Raw genomic sequence first — 13,119 nt, 5'->3', positions numbered from 1 at the left:
AACTCTTCCTCTCTGTAGAAAAGAAAGTAAACAAAAAAAGGTACACCTATCTGATCAATCTCTTCTATTCAGAACACAGAACTAGCATAAAAGACCCCAAATTATGACCCCAACAAGCCCAAATACTTATTACCTTAGAAATTAACGCTCAAGTGAGACTGAAACACTCTATTACTAAAGCTTTAAGACTGTCTCTTGCATATTTTTAATTCACTGTACTTCTCAATTTTTTTCTGAAGTCTTTTATAATCACTCTACTAAATTCAATAATCAGAAAAAGTCTCTGTTATTTTGTATGACCTTTTTGCAGGTGTCGGAAAAATATCAGGATGTTCTTGTCTTTTTCAAATATCCCACATATTCAGAAAAATATTTAATATCTTAGAAATAAAAGCAGAGACTGAAAGTTACTATCACTCTATTCCCAACAGCTCGCACAGTGCTCGCACATAAGCCTGTAAATGCTACTTACGTGAATACTGTAAGGTAGGACACTGGATAGCAAGCCTTTGTTTTGCTCTGCCCCATAGGCTTATTTTTCTTATTCAACTACATTATTCAACAGGCTTTCTGTTGTTTTACCCTCAAAAAATGTAATGAAAATATTTAGGGCAACCCATACACATGCAATTATCAATTTCTGTCGGTAAAATCATTCCTTATTTATAAGAGAAAATATGTAACTTGAAAAATTCTGTAAAACGAACCATGCCCTTTAGTTCCACTACCACTTGAACAAGTCTATCACTTGAAAATAACTCCGCTAAACCCAGACAGCCCAAGTCCTTCAGGTCTCTCAGCTGATTCATTCAATTTTTACTTCAAAATCATATTGAAACATGTGATTTTAATACACACAGCACATGGACATGGATATTTAGTTTGGGGATATTTATTAAAGCCAGTGAAACAGAACTTAGGAGGAGAGATACAGATAGATTCACTCTTGACCATTCCATCACAGACTGTAGAGAGAAAAGTACACTGGACAAAAAGTTCAAACAATTGAGAGAGTATTGTTCTTGGAAGCACTTAATCATCAGCAGCTGTAAGAACAGGAAACAAACAAGAAAGGAGCAATATAAGCACAACCACTTTGAAGGAAATCAGGACACTGCTGACTCACAAGTTAACTGTGGCTGTTTCCCATTTTTTGTTCATAAATTTTGGTAAATTAGAACAGGGAAATAACACTTTAACATGCCATTCGTTAAAACAACCTAACGCAACAGGAATAACTTGATTTCTCAACGTACTTGTGGTACTGGGGGCACATGATAACTTATGCCAATTAACAAGAAGGCATATAGATAAATTCAGAACACTTGCTGACCCTCAGTGAGGTGAAAAATCAAGGAGAATGGATTACCTCCTGACACAACTTCTGAAGGGAGATGCAGTGGTAAATTCAACCAAGAAGGGGATTTTCCTACGCAACTCAGCAATATAAGCAAAAATTAAGTATTAAAATCATATTTACAACTGTCTGAATTATAAATTATAATCTACACGCAACTTTACTATTATGTAGTCTAATAGTGCTGCTGGAATAGGTGCTAGTAACTACCAACTATGCTGAAATCACTTATTATTGGCAGAAGGAAATGTCCAGGCAAGTCTTTCACTTCCCCATTTAAACAAAAGGGATTCATTCTAAATATTTATGTTCACTTTTCCCTGTGAGGCTGGCAACACTGGTAGTGCTATAGGAAAATACTTTAGGCTAGCCTATATGTTTACAGAGATCATCAAAACACTTCCAGAAAAATCTTACACACTTGTCACTGCTTCCTTAAGAGCAGGGTCATATAGGTTTTTAAGAATGAAATGACACAATGAAATATCACCTTACCCCTGTTAGAATGGCCATGCTTGAATAGACAAGAAAAGAGGAAGTGTTGGCAAGGGCGTGGAGAAAAAGGAGCCCCTGTGCACTCTTGACAAGAATGTAAATTGGTAAAGCCATTATGGAAAACAATATGAAGGTTCCTCAAAATATTAAAAATAGAAATACCATTTGATCCAGCAATTCCACTTCTGGGTATTTATCTGAAGAAAACAAAATCACTATCTCAAAAAGATATATGCAGCCCCATATTCACTGCAGCATTATTTACAATAGCCAAGATACGGAAGTAACTGGTTTCCATTGATAAATGAATGGATAAAGAAACTGTGGTATATATACACAATGGAATATTATTCAGCCATAAAAAGAACGAAATCTTGTAGGTTGGGACAACATAGATAGATCTTGAGGGCATTATTCTATGTGAAGTAAACCTGACAGAGAAAGACAAATATTATATCATCTCACTTATATGTGGAATCTTAATACACACACACACACACACACACACACACACACACACCAAGTTCAAAGATGCAGAGAACAGACTGGTGGTTGCCAGAGGGGAGAGGCATTGGAGGAATGGGCAAAGGGGTCAAAAGGCACAAACTTCCAGTTATAAAATAAATCCTAAGGATGTAACGTACAGCATGATGATTGTAGTTAATACTGTATTACATATCTGAAATGTGCTAAGAAAATAATTCTTACAAGTTTTCATCACAAGAAAAAAGTTTTAACAATGTGTGGCAATGAATGTTAAATATACTCATTGTGGTGATCATTTCCCAATACATAAAAATATCAAATCATTATTGTATGTACACCTGAAACCAATATGTTAATATGCCAGCTGTACCTCAATTTTAAAAAAGAACAAAATGAGATACTCTATCAGAAACATTAACACAAAATTTAAGAAAAATTACAACAGCACTGACTTTTCTCAAAATTGTGAAAATAAAGCAAAGGATAATTATACCACCTCCAAACACTACTTTTATGATCAGTATGCAGAACATACTGGAGATGCTCTAAGACCTTTAAAAAGATAAAAGTCTAATATTGATCTCTGACACTTTATTGTAGTTATAAATATTTGTTGTAATGTAAATTATAATTGTGGAATATTACTATCATCGTATTACACTAGTATTCTTTATAAGCCATGTAAGCTTAACAAGACAACTTTCGATCCACTGCCAGCCAAGGTTAATTTTTCAGAACCGGCTATATATGCTTCCTTTTTTTTAGATGCCTTCCTCCATCGCTGCTCCTACCAGCATTGCTCCAGAGGCAGTGAAGAGAACCACTTTCCTTTTCACGTTTACTAACGACTTGTGCATTCATCATCCCCATATGTTCCAATCAACAACTTTTGTGCGGTATAAAACATTAGTGTTATCATCCCCATTTTATCTTATATATGAGGCAAATGACACTACATCTTAGTTCCCAGATGAAACGTAGGCTTTCTAATACAGCACACTGTCTCCAGTTCACTGGCAACTTTATGCGGAGTAAGGCTGTAATGCCAGATTTGGTTACATTTAATTTCAAAGGTCTTCTAATACTTAAAGACTGCAACCACACTGACTTATGATGATCTAGTTCAAGTTCAGTGTTTGCAGAAGTGGATCTGTCATACTTCCTGTATAAGCCCAACAATGTTAGGCTGCAATAGAGGAGATTATGAAGAATAAGCATAGTTTAGAAGAAATGTAAAATGACAAGAACTAAGTAAAATATGTGCGAGTTCATCAAGAAGACAGTATACAAGGTAACTTAATAGGGTAACTGCAGTTATCAACGTTTTCCATCTACAAGTTGCAGAAATTCTTATAAAATTTTAGAAAAAGAATATGTTTCACTGAAGAAGTTCAGAAACTAGACATTAAAAGAAATAGAGACCCTAATTTAAAAAAAAAGGTGAGGATGAAAAAAAGCAACTCTAAAATGCAATCACACACTTCAACAAACTATAAGGAAGGCCCTATGACTACCAGGATGAACAGGGCAAAAACTGTGCTTTCAAAGGGCTCCCGCAACAGGCAGACAAGGGAAGTTTCAAAGCAACGTAACAGATGTGAATAAGTTTAACAGGGCTGGATCTAACAGATCTCCAGCTGCATCAGATACACCCAAGAAACCCAAACCATTAAGCAAAAGGTGATGTCTGAATCCACGCAGGAGCTCGGCTTTTGAAGGCAGGAAGGTCTACTAAAGCCCTCATTACAAATGCCGTTTCCTTATCTATTCCCCTAGGGTACAGGGCACATCAGACGTCGAGTTTCTTTGTTCTGCACGCTGGTCTTAAATACGTGACCAAAGTGGCCGGGTCACCGCACCCAGACGAGGGTGTGTGCAGCGGGGCCGGGAGGGGGGCAAGTTCCATCCTGAGCACAACAGCACCAACGGAAAAGGGGTGGCCGGCCGGCGGGCAAGGATAGCAAAGGCAAACAGGAGCCGAGCCAAGGGCGGGGGACTGGTCTGGGCGGGGATCAAGGGAAGCACCTCCCGGGCAGGTTCTCTGGCGCCCCCTACATCGGATAACCCTCTGGGCTTCCTCTCTCGGGCTGTCCGGGGGGCACTCACCCCTTGGAGGTTCGCCCCAGGCCTGCTCTCAGCCCAGACCCGCCATGCCCAGCCTTCCCGGGCCGCACTCACCCCGGAGGAAGCCTTGGCTCCCTCGTCTTCTTCGCCCCTCCAGGCCGGCGACGTGGGGCTGACGGCCAGGGCGCAGAAGGCAGCGCCGAGAGGAGCCCGCTCCCCTCGGACGGCAGTGGAGACCCGGGCCCAGTCGCCCGGCTACAGAGGCAGCGGCAGCCGCTGACCCGGACGCAGAGCTGCCCCGGCGGAAGTGACCGTATCCCGGCCTTCTTCAGGCGCGGCGGCCGGCAGAGACGGAGGCGTGGCGTCTTCTCGGAGCCGCCTAGACCCTGCTCCGCCCCCTCGGCCGTCGCGGACTCACGTCTGCGCATGCGCCTGACGGCAGCCCTGCGCTCTGCCAGAGCTGGTGCTTCAAGGCTTTCTCTACTTATGCGGGTACTGGGCCCTTGAATCTCAGAGATATTTTTACATTCTTTATGTTGGCTTTAGTGACCATTACAATAATTTTATAGCATAAAATGGGTGAAAATAGGAGAGGGAAAAATATCCGAAGCCTCATTTTGGGAAACTAAACCTCAGAAGAATCCTTCGAGTTTGGTAAAATTCTCGAGGGTGAATATAATAGTGCTGCCCAGACTATACGTAGGAAGCGGTCAGATTAGTTTTTTGAATTAACAGTTAGTTGTGGACCATGCTCTGGTAAGATAAGATAAAAATATTAGAAACATTTTATCATTAAAGTCAACAGCCATAAAATACCTGTAAAATTACCATAAAGTTTTCCAAATGCTTAGTTTCTGTTCCTGCCTGGCCGTGGACGGAACAGAAGGGCCCGCCTCCGTGGATCATACTCGGGGTAGCAACGCTGCTCCACAGCTTCAAGGAACTAAGATTAGTTTGGAGAACATCATAATCCCTCTCGGAATTCTTATCCACTAATCCCGACAAAGGCAGCAGTCAACTATTTGGGCAATGCATTTGGGAACGGGGGCGGGGGGGGGTTGAGGGGAACTGAAAAGCTCAAAAATTTAAATCATTGACCCGAAATGCAGCTCCCTGGTTTACCCTGTTTTGGCAACATTGACTACTGTTGGCAGGGGTTAAGCTCTTCTGTGTCTCATCTATAAAAACGGAAAAATAATATCTACTTCGTAGGGTTTTTGTGAGATAAAGTGCTATTTGTTAGAACCGTGCTTGACATACTATAATCAAATGTTTGATATTATTTTCCTCCTATTCTGGAAGTTTTGTTAAATAGCTGGCAGAGAAACCAAAACGGATCAACTGATAAGCAGAGCTTTAGCTAAACAACTTCTTGGATCATGCTTATGTAAGCGATTTCATCTTCAGTTACAGATTTTTTTCAGTTTCATATTTTGCTTGTTTCAGTCCTGCAATGAGTAGCATTCCTCACAAGGTGGCAGCAAATCATTTGAAATCATATACAGTTAAGTCTTTTTTCTTTTTTTTTTTTCGATCTTTAGTTTCTTTTTTCATTTCAGCAATTTTATTGTTTATAATAAGTTTGGTGAATGTTTGCTTTGGTTTTGAATAATCTGTTCTATGATTTATCTTTTTATCCCCATCTCATGAATTATCCATATTTATTATTGAAACATTTGAAACTACAGATAAGGCAAAAAAGATAGTCACTACTAATACATTTATGTATATCCTTTCAGATTTTTGTATACATATAACAATATAAATAGTGCATATGTTTTTATAAAAATGAAATAATGTACCTGATAGTTTATAATCTTTTTTTTTTTTCATTTAAAAATATGTCCTGGGCGTGCCTGGGTGGCTCAGTTACACCTTCGACTCTTGATCTCAACTCAGGTCTTGATCTTAGGGTCATGAATTCAAGTCCTGCCTTGGGATCCATGCTGGGTGTGGAGCCTACTTAAAATTAAAAATTAAAAAATTAAAAAAATATATACCCTGAACTCCTTTTCAGGTCAGTAAAAATATATCCTGAACTACTCAACACCTTCATTTTTTTAAGGATAATTTATGTATTAACAATTCCTTAGTGAACATTTAGGCTGCTCCATTTTTTTAATAGTTAAAAACCACACTTCAGAGCATGTCCAAAAAGTCAGAAACATAAAACTGATTTTTCAAACAACACACAAGTTGTATTTCAAATAATATGCTCAATATATTTTCTTTCAGCTTTTAGGTGAAATACCTCTAAGCAATGGATCAATTGTTAACCTGAAAAAAGTACAAGAAAAAAATAAAATTAAAAAAGTATAATAAAAAAAGTTTTCCCTGTGTTTACAGATTTTTTTGGACAATCTTTAGTATATTTTTATAATCACTTCTTTTTTTCTATGTGTCTCCTTGAATAGGCATATATTTAGAGTCTTAAAAATTGGGAAATAATTCGGAAGAAAAAAGTGTGGCTTTAGAACATATCATCTATAAAGTAATACATTTGCTCAAAACCACCATCAATATTTTCCTTGTGGTTTTGGGCTCTGGTGTTATGTTTAAATAGGCCCTCCTCATCCTAAAATTAGACAAGTAGTTATAGTTGCTTATAGTTTCATCTTTTTAAAAAATAGGAACATTAAATCCAATTGGAATTTTGTATATCTGCTTATGATACGTGGTAGGGAAACTGATTTTGCCAAACTGCGAAACTAGTTTGCCTAACGTCATTTATGGAATAATCCAGTAAGTCCTAAACTTGACTAGGACTCAATCAAATGAAAGTTTGCCTTCAAAGATTCATCTTAGGTTACCCACGTCATGCAAGTATCCATTCACAAACGTTTCGACAAACATTTGTATTTCTTCACAAACTGTCATTGAACAAACTTGCATTGAACATACTGTGAGTCAACGCTGAGGGTACAGATAGAAAGGACGCAGTGTCTGCCTTCAAGGAACTCACAGACTAGTCCGGGAGAAGGGCAAAGGAACATGGCAAAACAATTTAGTGGATTGAGGTGACCTTGGTACTTCCAAGGTGCAGCTAAATAGAAGGGAGGCAGGGGAACGGCGGGAGGTGGGGCCAGTCAAGGAGGACTTGCTGAAGGAGGTGACTCAAGTTTAGTAACACAAGGAGGATCTTCCAACCAGAGGGAATGGCATATGCACATGCACAGAAGTTCCTAGGAACTGCCCCTCATTCTTCAAGACTGGAGCTCCAGCAGTGGGAAGATAAAAGGGTGTGAATGGCCAGTATCAAAAGTAAGTCACCAAAGGCCACACAAAAGGGGGAGGTTTTGTTTTGTTTTGTTTTTTAATGCTAAGGATTTATTCAGAGCCAATATAATGAGTAACATGGAAAAGCAATCAATTATTCCTTTATAACTGTGCTTCAAAAGAAGAGACTGAAACATGTCCCTCACAATAACCGGCGTTATTAGAATAAGTCCTGAGACTTTGAAAGAGGCAACACTCATTTGAATATACACTTTGGTATGTGTGTTAAAATCATCACGTTATTTTGCCATCCTTCACACGTCAGAACAAAAGCACTTAGCTCAAATAGACTTGGACTGTGCTGAGTCTGTTTCTTCTCACCTCCACTGCACCCTTGGATTAGGGAAGTAGGGTGAGAGATGATGAAGACGACATTTCAGACAACACTAAGAAAATGTTTGTGTAAATTCAAATTTTAGAAGGCAGAATGTACATTAAACAAAACTCTTGAATAATGCTGCAACTCCCCGCTGTATGATTTTATAGACAGATTGTTATTCTTGCTGATGAGCATATAAATTCAGTGATGTTTGGCAGCTCGCTCATAATTTTTGAAAAAAATGAGAAGTATCCTTTTTACACGGGCTGAAGATGTCTTTGCTGGTTGAGCTTGAGGGTAAAACTGGATACAATTATATATTCATTTAATTATTCATAACTTGAGTCTGAAATGCATGTATATATATTTTTCACTTATTCACTTTATAAAATTCGAAACTAAACCCAGCAGCAGTTTTATCTTTGGCATGGTGACAAGTTCCTTTTCAACAACGAACCAGTAAAAGAAATTATTCCAGAGAGAATTTGTGCTTCCCTATTTCAGAAAATCAAATTGGATTGCACACATATATTACACATCACTGTTGCAAGATGCTTTCACATTTCACAGAGCACATAGACGGAAGCAGCAGCACACATTTTTAAGAAATATTTCCATACGCAGAATTAGATTACGGCCATTCAAGAGGAAAACTAGGCTAATTTGCCAGAGAATTTTAGTCCACGCGACTTTAGTATTCATCTCATTCAGGGAAATGGGTTATGGGTTGAAGTCATATGAGAGCAAGAGCTCAGATCGGGAGTGAGCCATGTTTGTTGAAGATGAGAGAGGATGTGCATTTCATTCAACATAATTTAGAAAAGTCTAGACCTACCTTAGATTACTCATTAAAACCAATAATATGAACAAACCTGTGAGTCCATATTCAAGTCCTCTGTGAAGCTATTTCTGCAAGGTCATAAATAACAAATATGAGTTTAAAAGTATCTGAGGGTATACATTTTATAATATAAAAGAACAAAATGTGGCCATATCATAGCAACAATAAATTGGAGCTCATGGCTGACATTTGAAAAGAAGATGGACAGAGATTCATCTACCCCGAATAAGGGTCATTACGAAAAACCACTCCCCTTCTTAATTAGTGCTCTTGTGAAAGTACTGAGACATAGTATCCCATGCTTGGTTTATTACTAAAATAAAGATTAATTTTGAAGAGGGAAGTAGATTTCACTCTTCTTTCTCTCAGTATGACATCTATATTCAGAAACATACAAATAAGTGATAGCCCCCAATTAGAAAAGAGCAGTTTGATTGATGATGATGATGATTTTTACTAGTGATAATGCTTTTTAAATTCTTCCTGAGCTGGGTAAATAAAAGTGAGAATTTACTAAGGTGAACTGTTCCGTAGTCATTTATAGCACCTGCATCCAGATTAATACAAAATTAGACATAACACTGTCATTCACCAAAGCGGTCATCATCTATTCTGCATCTTTAGAGTCAAAGTACAGTTTTATTTGTTTCAAGAAAACAGGTGTATTTCAGGGACACTTGGGTGGCTCAGTTGGTTAAGTGGTTAAGCGTGTGCCTTCGGCTCAGTCACGATCCCAGGGTCCTGGGATCGAGTTCCACATCAGGCTCCTTGCCCAGTGGGGAGCCTGCTTCTCCCTCTGTCTGCTGCTCCCCCACCCCTCCGGGCAAATAAATAAATAAATCTTAAAAAAAAAAAAGAGAGAGAACAGGTGTACTTAAAAATACACAACCAGTTGTTGGGTCACTTGGGAATTACATTCTATTTAACAAAGCCAAGTGCTAACAAGGCTCTATGTATGCACTTTTATTTAATACAAATATAAAAATTAAAAGGTGATGCCATCTAATTCACTATGGCAATAGGCTAAATGTTCTACACATGTATTTCCAAAAATACTTTACTTCCTGAAAGTAACTACCTCAAGTAAGAGAATATAGATCATTATTTACATTTTAAAATGGCACAGGTAAAAATGCAGGCAAAATGTTCTAACTCAATTCTTTTTAATGAATGTCAGGACAACTGAGGAGAAAATATTAATATTGTAACATTATTTTTCATTTATATGGTTCCCTTATGATACTTAAAGACAAACACTTTTTTTCCTTATATAATTGCTAAAGCACCAAATTATACTTTCTGAGAAGAAGAAAGATACTTTCGAGTTTCAGGTATTTATGGAATGGGGAGACATGAAATGACAGAAGTTTACCACAAATTGTCATCTTTAGAAGATCCTTAATCTCTAAAATTCTAATTTTTTTTTGAATGGAGGACTAACTCTTCAGCGGGTCACCCGTTAATACGAGGGACTTTCCAGATATATATAAAGGTGAGATGCTATTCCAACTGAGAAGCATTATTTACAAAGTTTGTGTCTAGTATGCTTTGTGTGTAGCTTGGAATATGAGACAGTGTGGGGCGGATTTGAATCAATAAGATGACTAATGCCTGAAATTACATTATTAGTCTTTCCTTAATTAGCTTATGACACTGATGCATGCTAAAATGCAATTAGTTTTCATTGAGGGTTTAACACACAAATTTTATGCTAAGATGGAAGGCCAGGGATTGGGCCGGGGTTAGGAGAGGCACTCTAGTCCTTAGTCGGCTGCAGTCTCTGTGACCTTGGGCAAGTTCCCTCTCTTCCTCAGATCTTCAATTTCCTTGTCAGTAATTCGTATGGTACCAAAGACTCATTCGACCCCGCTTTTAACATGTTGCCAAAAGCTGGGCTTATCATTTCCTTACATTTTAGAAATTCACTCAAATGTCATGTGGATGTCGAAGTACAAACACCTGAAAATGACACGCCTTTCATATTATTGTCCTGCCTTAAAAAAATGGCATAAAAAACTCCAATCCAAATGCGTACATCAAATCCATGCCGGGTGAGTGGAAAGATACTTTAAAGAATCGGAATATTTACCAGGGATGTGGGTATTTACAGTGTGCAGGTTTGTACAACACAATAGATAGCACCCTAAACTCAGGGTCAGCAAATTTCCTTTACAATTCCAACCTGACCGTTGAAGATCCCCCCCCACGCCCTGTATGCAATATGTTTTCTCCAAGACTGGGAAGAGGCAAGGGCAAAAGAAGAAAGAGATGGTAGTCTCGGGGAATCTCAGGCATTGCCTTGAAGTGATCATTTTTGTTTAAGGACCATTCTGAAAATGAGGAGTTCCTTCAGTTTAGTTTATGAGCCTGCGTTTTCATAATAGTTTTTGCCTCAGTTTTTATCTGACATGGAGGGACAGAGGACTCCTGAACTGAAAGCACTTGAAACTTGTTCTTCTTTTTCACCGTAATAATTCTTTTTGTGTTTTGACTATTAAAAAAGACATTCTCTAGCAAGCCAATTTCTTCGCACAGCTATGTATTTTAAAAAGTATTAGTAGAAATGGATATATTTTTAGGTTCTTATAGCTAGAGTATGTCCTCTAAAGGTGTCCCAGGGGCCTTGGAAGTAAGGGATCTTTTTGTTAAATTAATAGATCAAAAAAATAATCTTCTCCTTTCAATTTATTTCAGAACAAAAAGTCACAGGTTGTGGTCTTCACTGCCCATCATCCCCCACATCCTCATAAATTGATTTGGTGTTTAATTTTTGATCTAGGAAAGAATAATTCATTTTTATCTTCATTTAATTTTAATAGTCAAGGAGTAGTCTATAGAGATTGAATAAATTTAATCCTTCTGCAATTAGTGTCAAATTAATTCATTCTGGTTGTGGATAACTAAAGAAATACAGACCTTCCCACACACCGACAGAAACCTTTATCAGGTTTAATGTTTCATGTAAATGATCCTACTTGAAGCGAAGCTCGAAGCTCGTCTTGTTTCTCTCTCCTCCCTTTCTGTCCTTGTTATTGTTTGTTTTTAAACCTAAACTTTCTCTTTGCTTCTCTGAGGGCTGTAGCCTTCACTGAATCAACTACATGACCCTACAAAGATAACATTCTGCCACTGATTTGGCTCCTTTGGGTGGAGAAATTAAATATTTCCCTCAATGCGTTTTATAACAACATAACTTCTGTGGGATGCTCCAGGGAAGATGATGTGGTCGGACTTCAGAGAATGATCTGGATACGTTTTATGTGCAGCAAGCAGATGGCATTATCGTAAGTAACCACTGGTTTCACACAACATGATCCATGTGGATCATCCCAGATTTGTCACCCAGAGAGGCTTTCTGAGCAGGAATGTTGCCCCTTCTATGGGGAAGCCCAGGTACAAGAAGCTACCGACCAGGTCAGCACCCAAAACATCTAAAATACCCTTCCTTCTTTCTTGCCTTTAAAATCAACACTTGAGGGGCACCTGGGTGGCTCAGTCGTTAAGCGTCTGCCTTCGGCTCTGGGCGTGATCCCAGCATTCTGGGATCGAGCCCCATATCAGGCTCCTCCGCTGGGAGCCTGCTTCTTCCTCTCCCACTCCCCCTGCTTGTGTTCCCTCTCTCACTGGCTGTCTCTCTCTGTCAAATAAATAAATAATAAATAAATAAATAAATCTTTAAAAAAAATAAAAAAGTAAAATCAACATTTGAGGTGATATGATTGACATCTATATAGGTTTTATAATTAACCATCTTAACACATGAAGAATAGAACAATCCGATATACTTAATTTCTAGTACAGCTATAAAAGCATACAGGCTATTACTAAACATGACTCATCAAGATTTTTTTAAAAAGATAATTTAGTTATCTCTTGTCAAGTCACTATTTAATGTTACTTTCTATATTTGCTGTGATAAGCATTAAAATCTGTATATTGGTTGATAAATCATTGTTTAGGAGTGTCTAAAGGGTTCAGTAAATTGTATGAAATTGCCATAGTGTAATAAATGGTTATTTGATAATGAATGAAATTGTTTGAAAATACTGTTAAAATGTCAAGTTTAAACATATAGATCATCACTCAAAAGGAAGGCAAACATGGAAACCACAGTGACATCATAAATATACTGCAATAAACACATTTATTTATATCGGGCAAGTTGTAGGTACTTTGTATAAATGTGTACAAATTGATATATGAAATTAATTTCAATCTGTAAAAGTAATTGCATTGGTTTAACTTATTTAACTCTCCTTACAATAATATTTATTGCAGAAA

At 37.9% G+C, this 13,119-nt stretch overlaps 1 protein-coding gene across 3 annotated transcripts in view; it reads right to left on the bottom strand.

Moving 5' to 3' along the window:
• BNIP2 (BCL2 interacting protein 2) overlaps positions 1 to 4,767 on the bottom strand; it is a 38,013-nt gene extending 33,246 nt beyond the window's left edge. Inside the window, exon 1 of one of the 3 annotated variants that reach the window (XM_034660901.1) lies at positions 4,517 to 4,767. The gene's annotated coding sequence lies outside the window, so the exon portion shown is untranslated. The remainder of the gene's footprint in view (positions 1 to 4,516) is intronic. The other 2 variants (XM_034660902.1, XM_019803847.2) reach the window with 2 other exon arrangements.
• Positions 4,768 to 13,119: the final 8,352 nt, after the last annotated feature.

Source organism: Ailuropoda melanoleuca, chromosome 5, assembly GCF_002007445.2.
Source record: "Ailuropoda melanoleuca isolate Jingjing chromosome 5, ASM200744v2, whole genome shotgun sequence".
NCBI lineage: Eukaryota > Metazoa > Chordata > Mammalia > Carnivora > Ursidae > Ailuropoda > Ailuropoda melanoleuca.
This window is presented reverse-complemented; position numbering and strand designations above follow the sequence as displayed.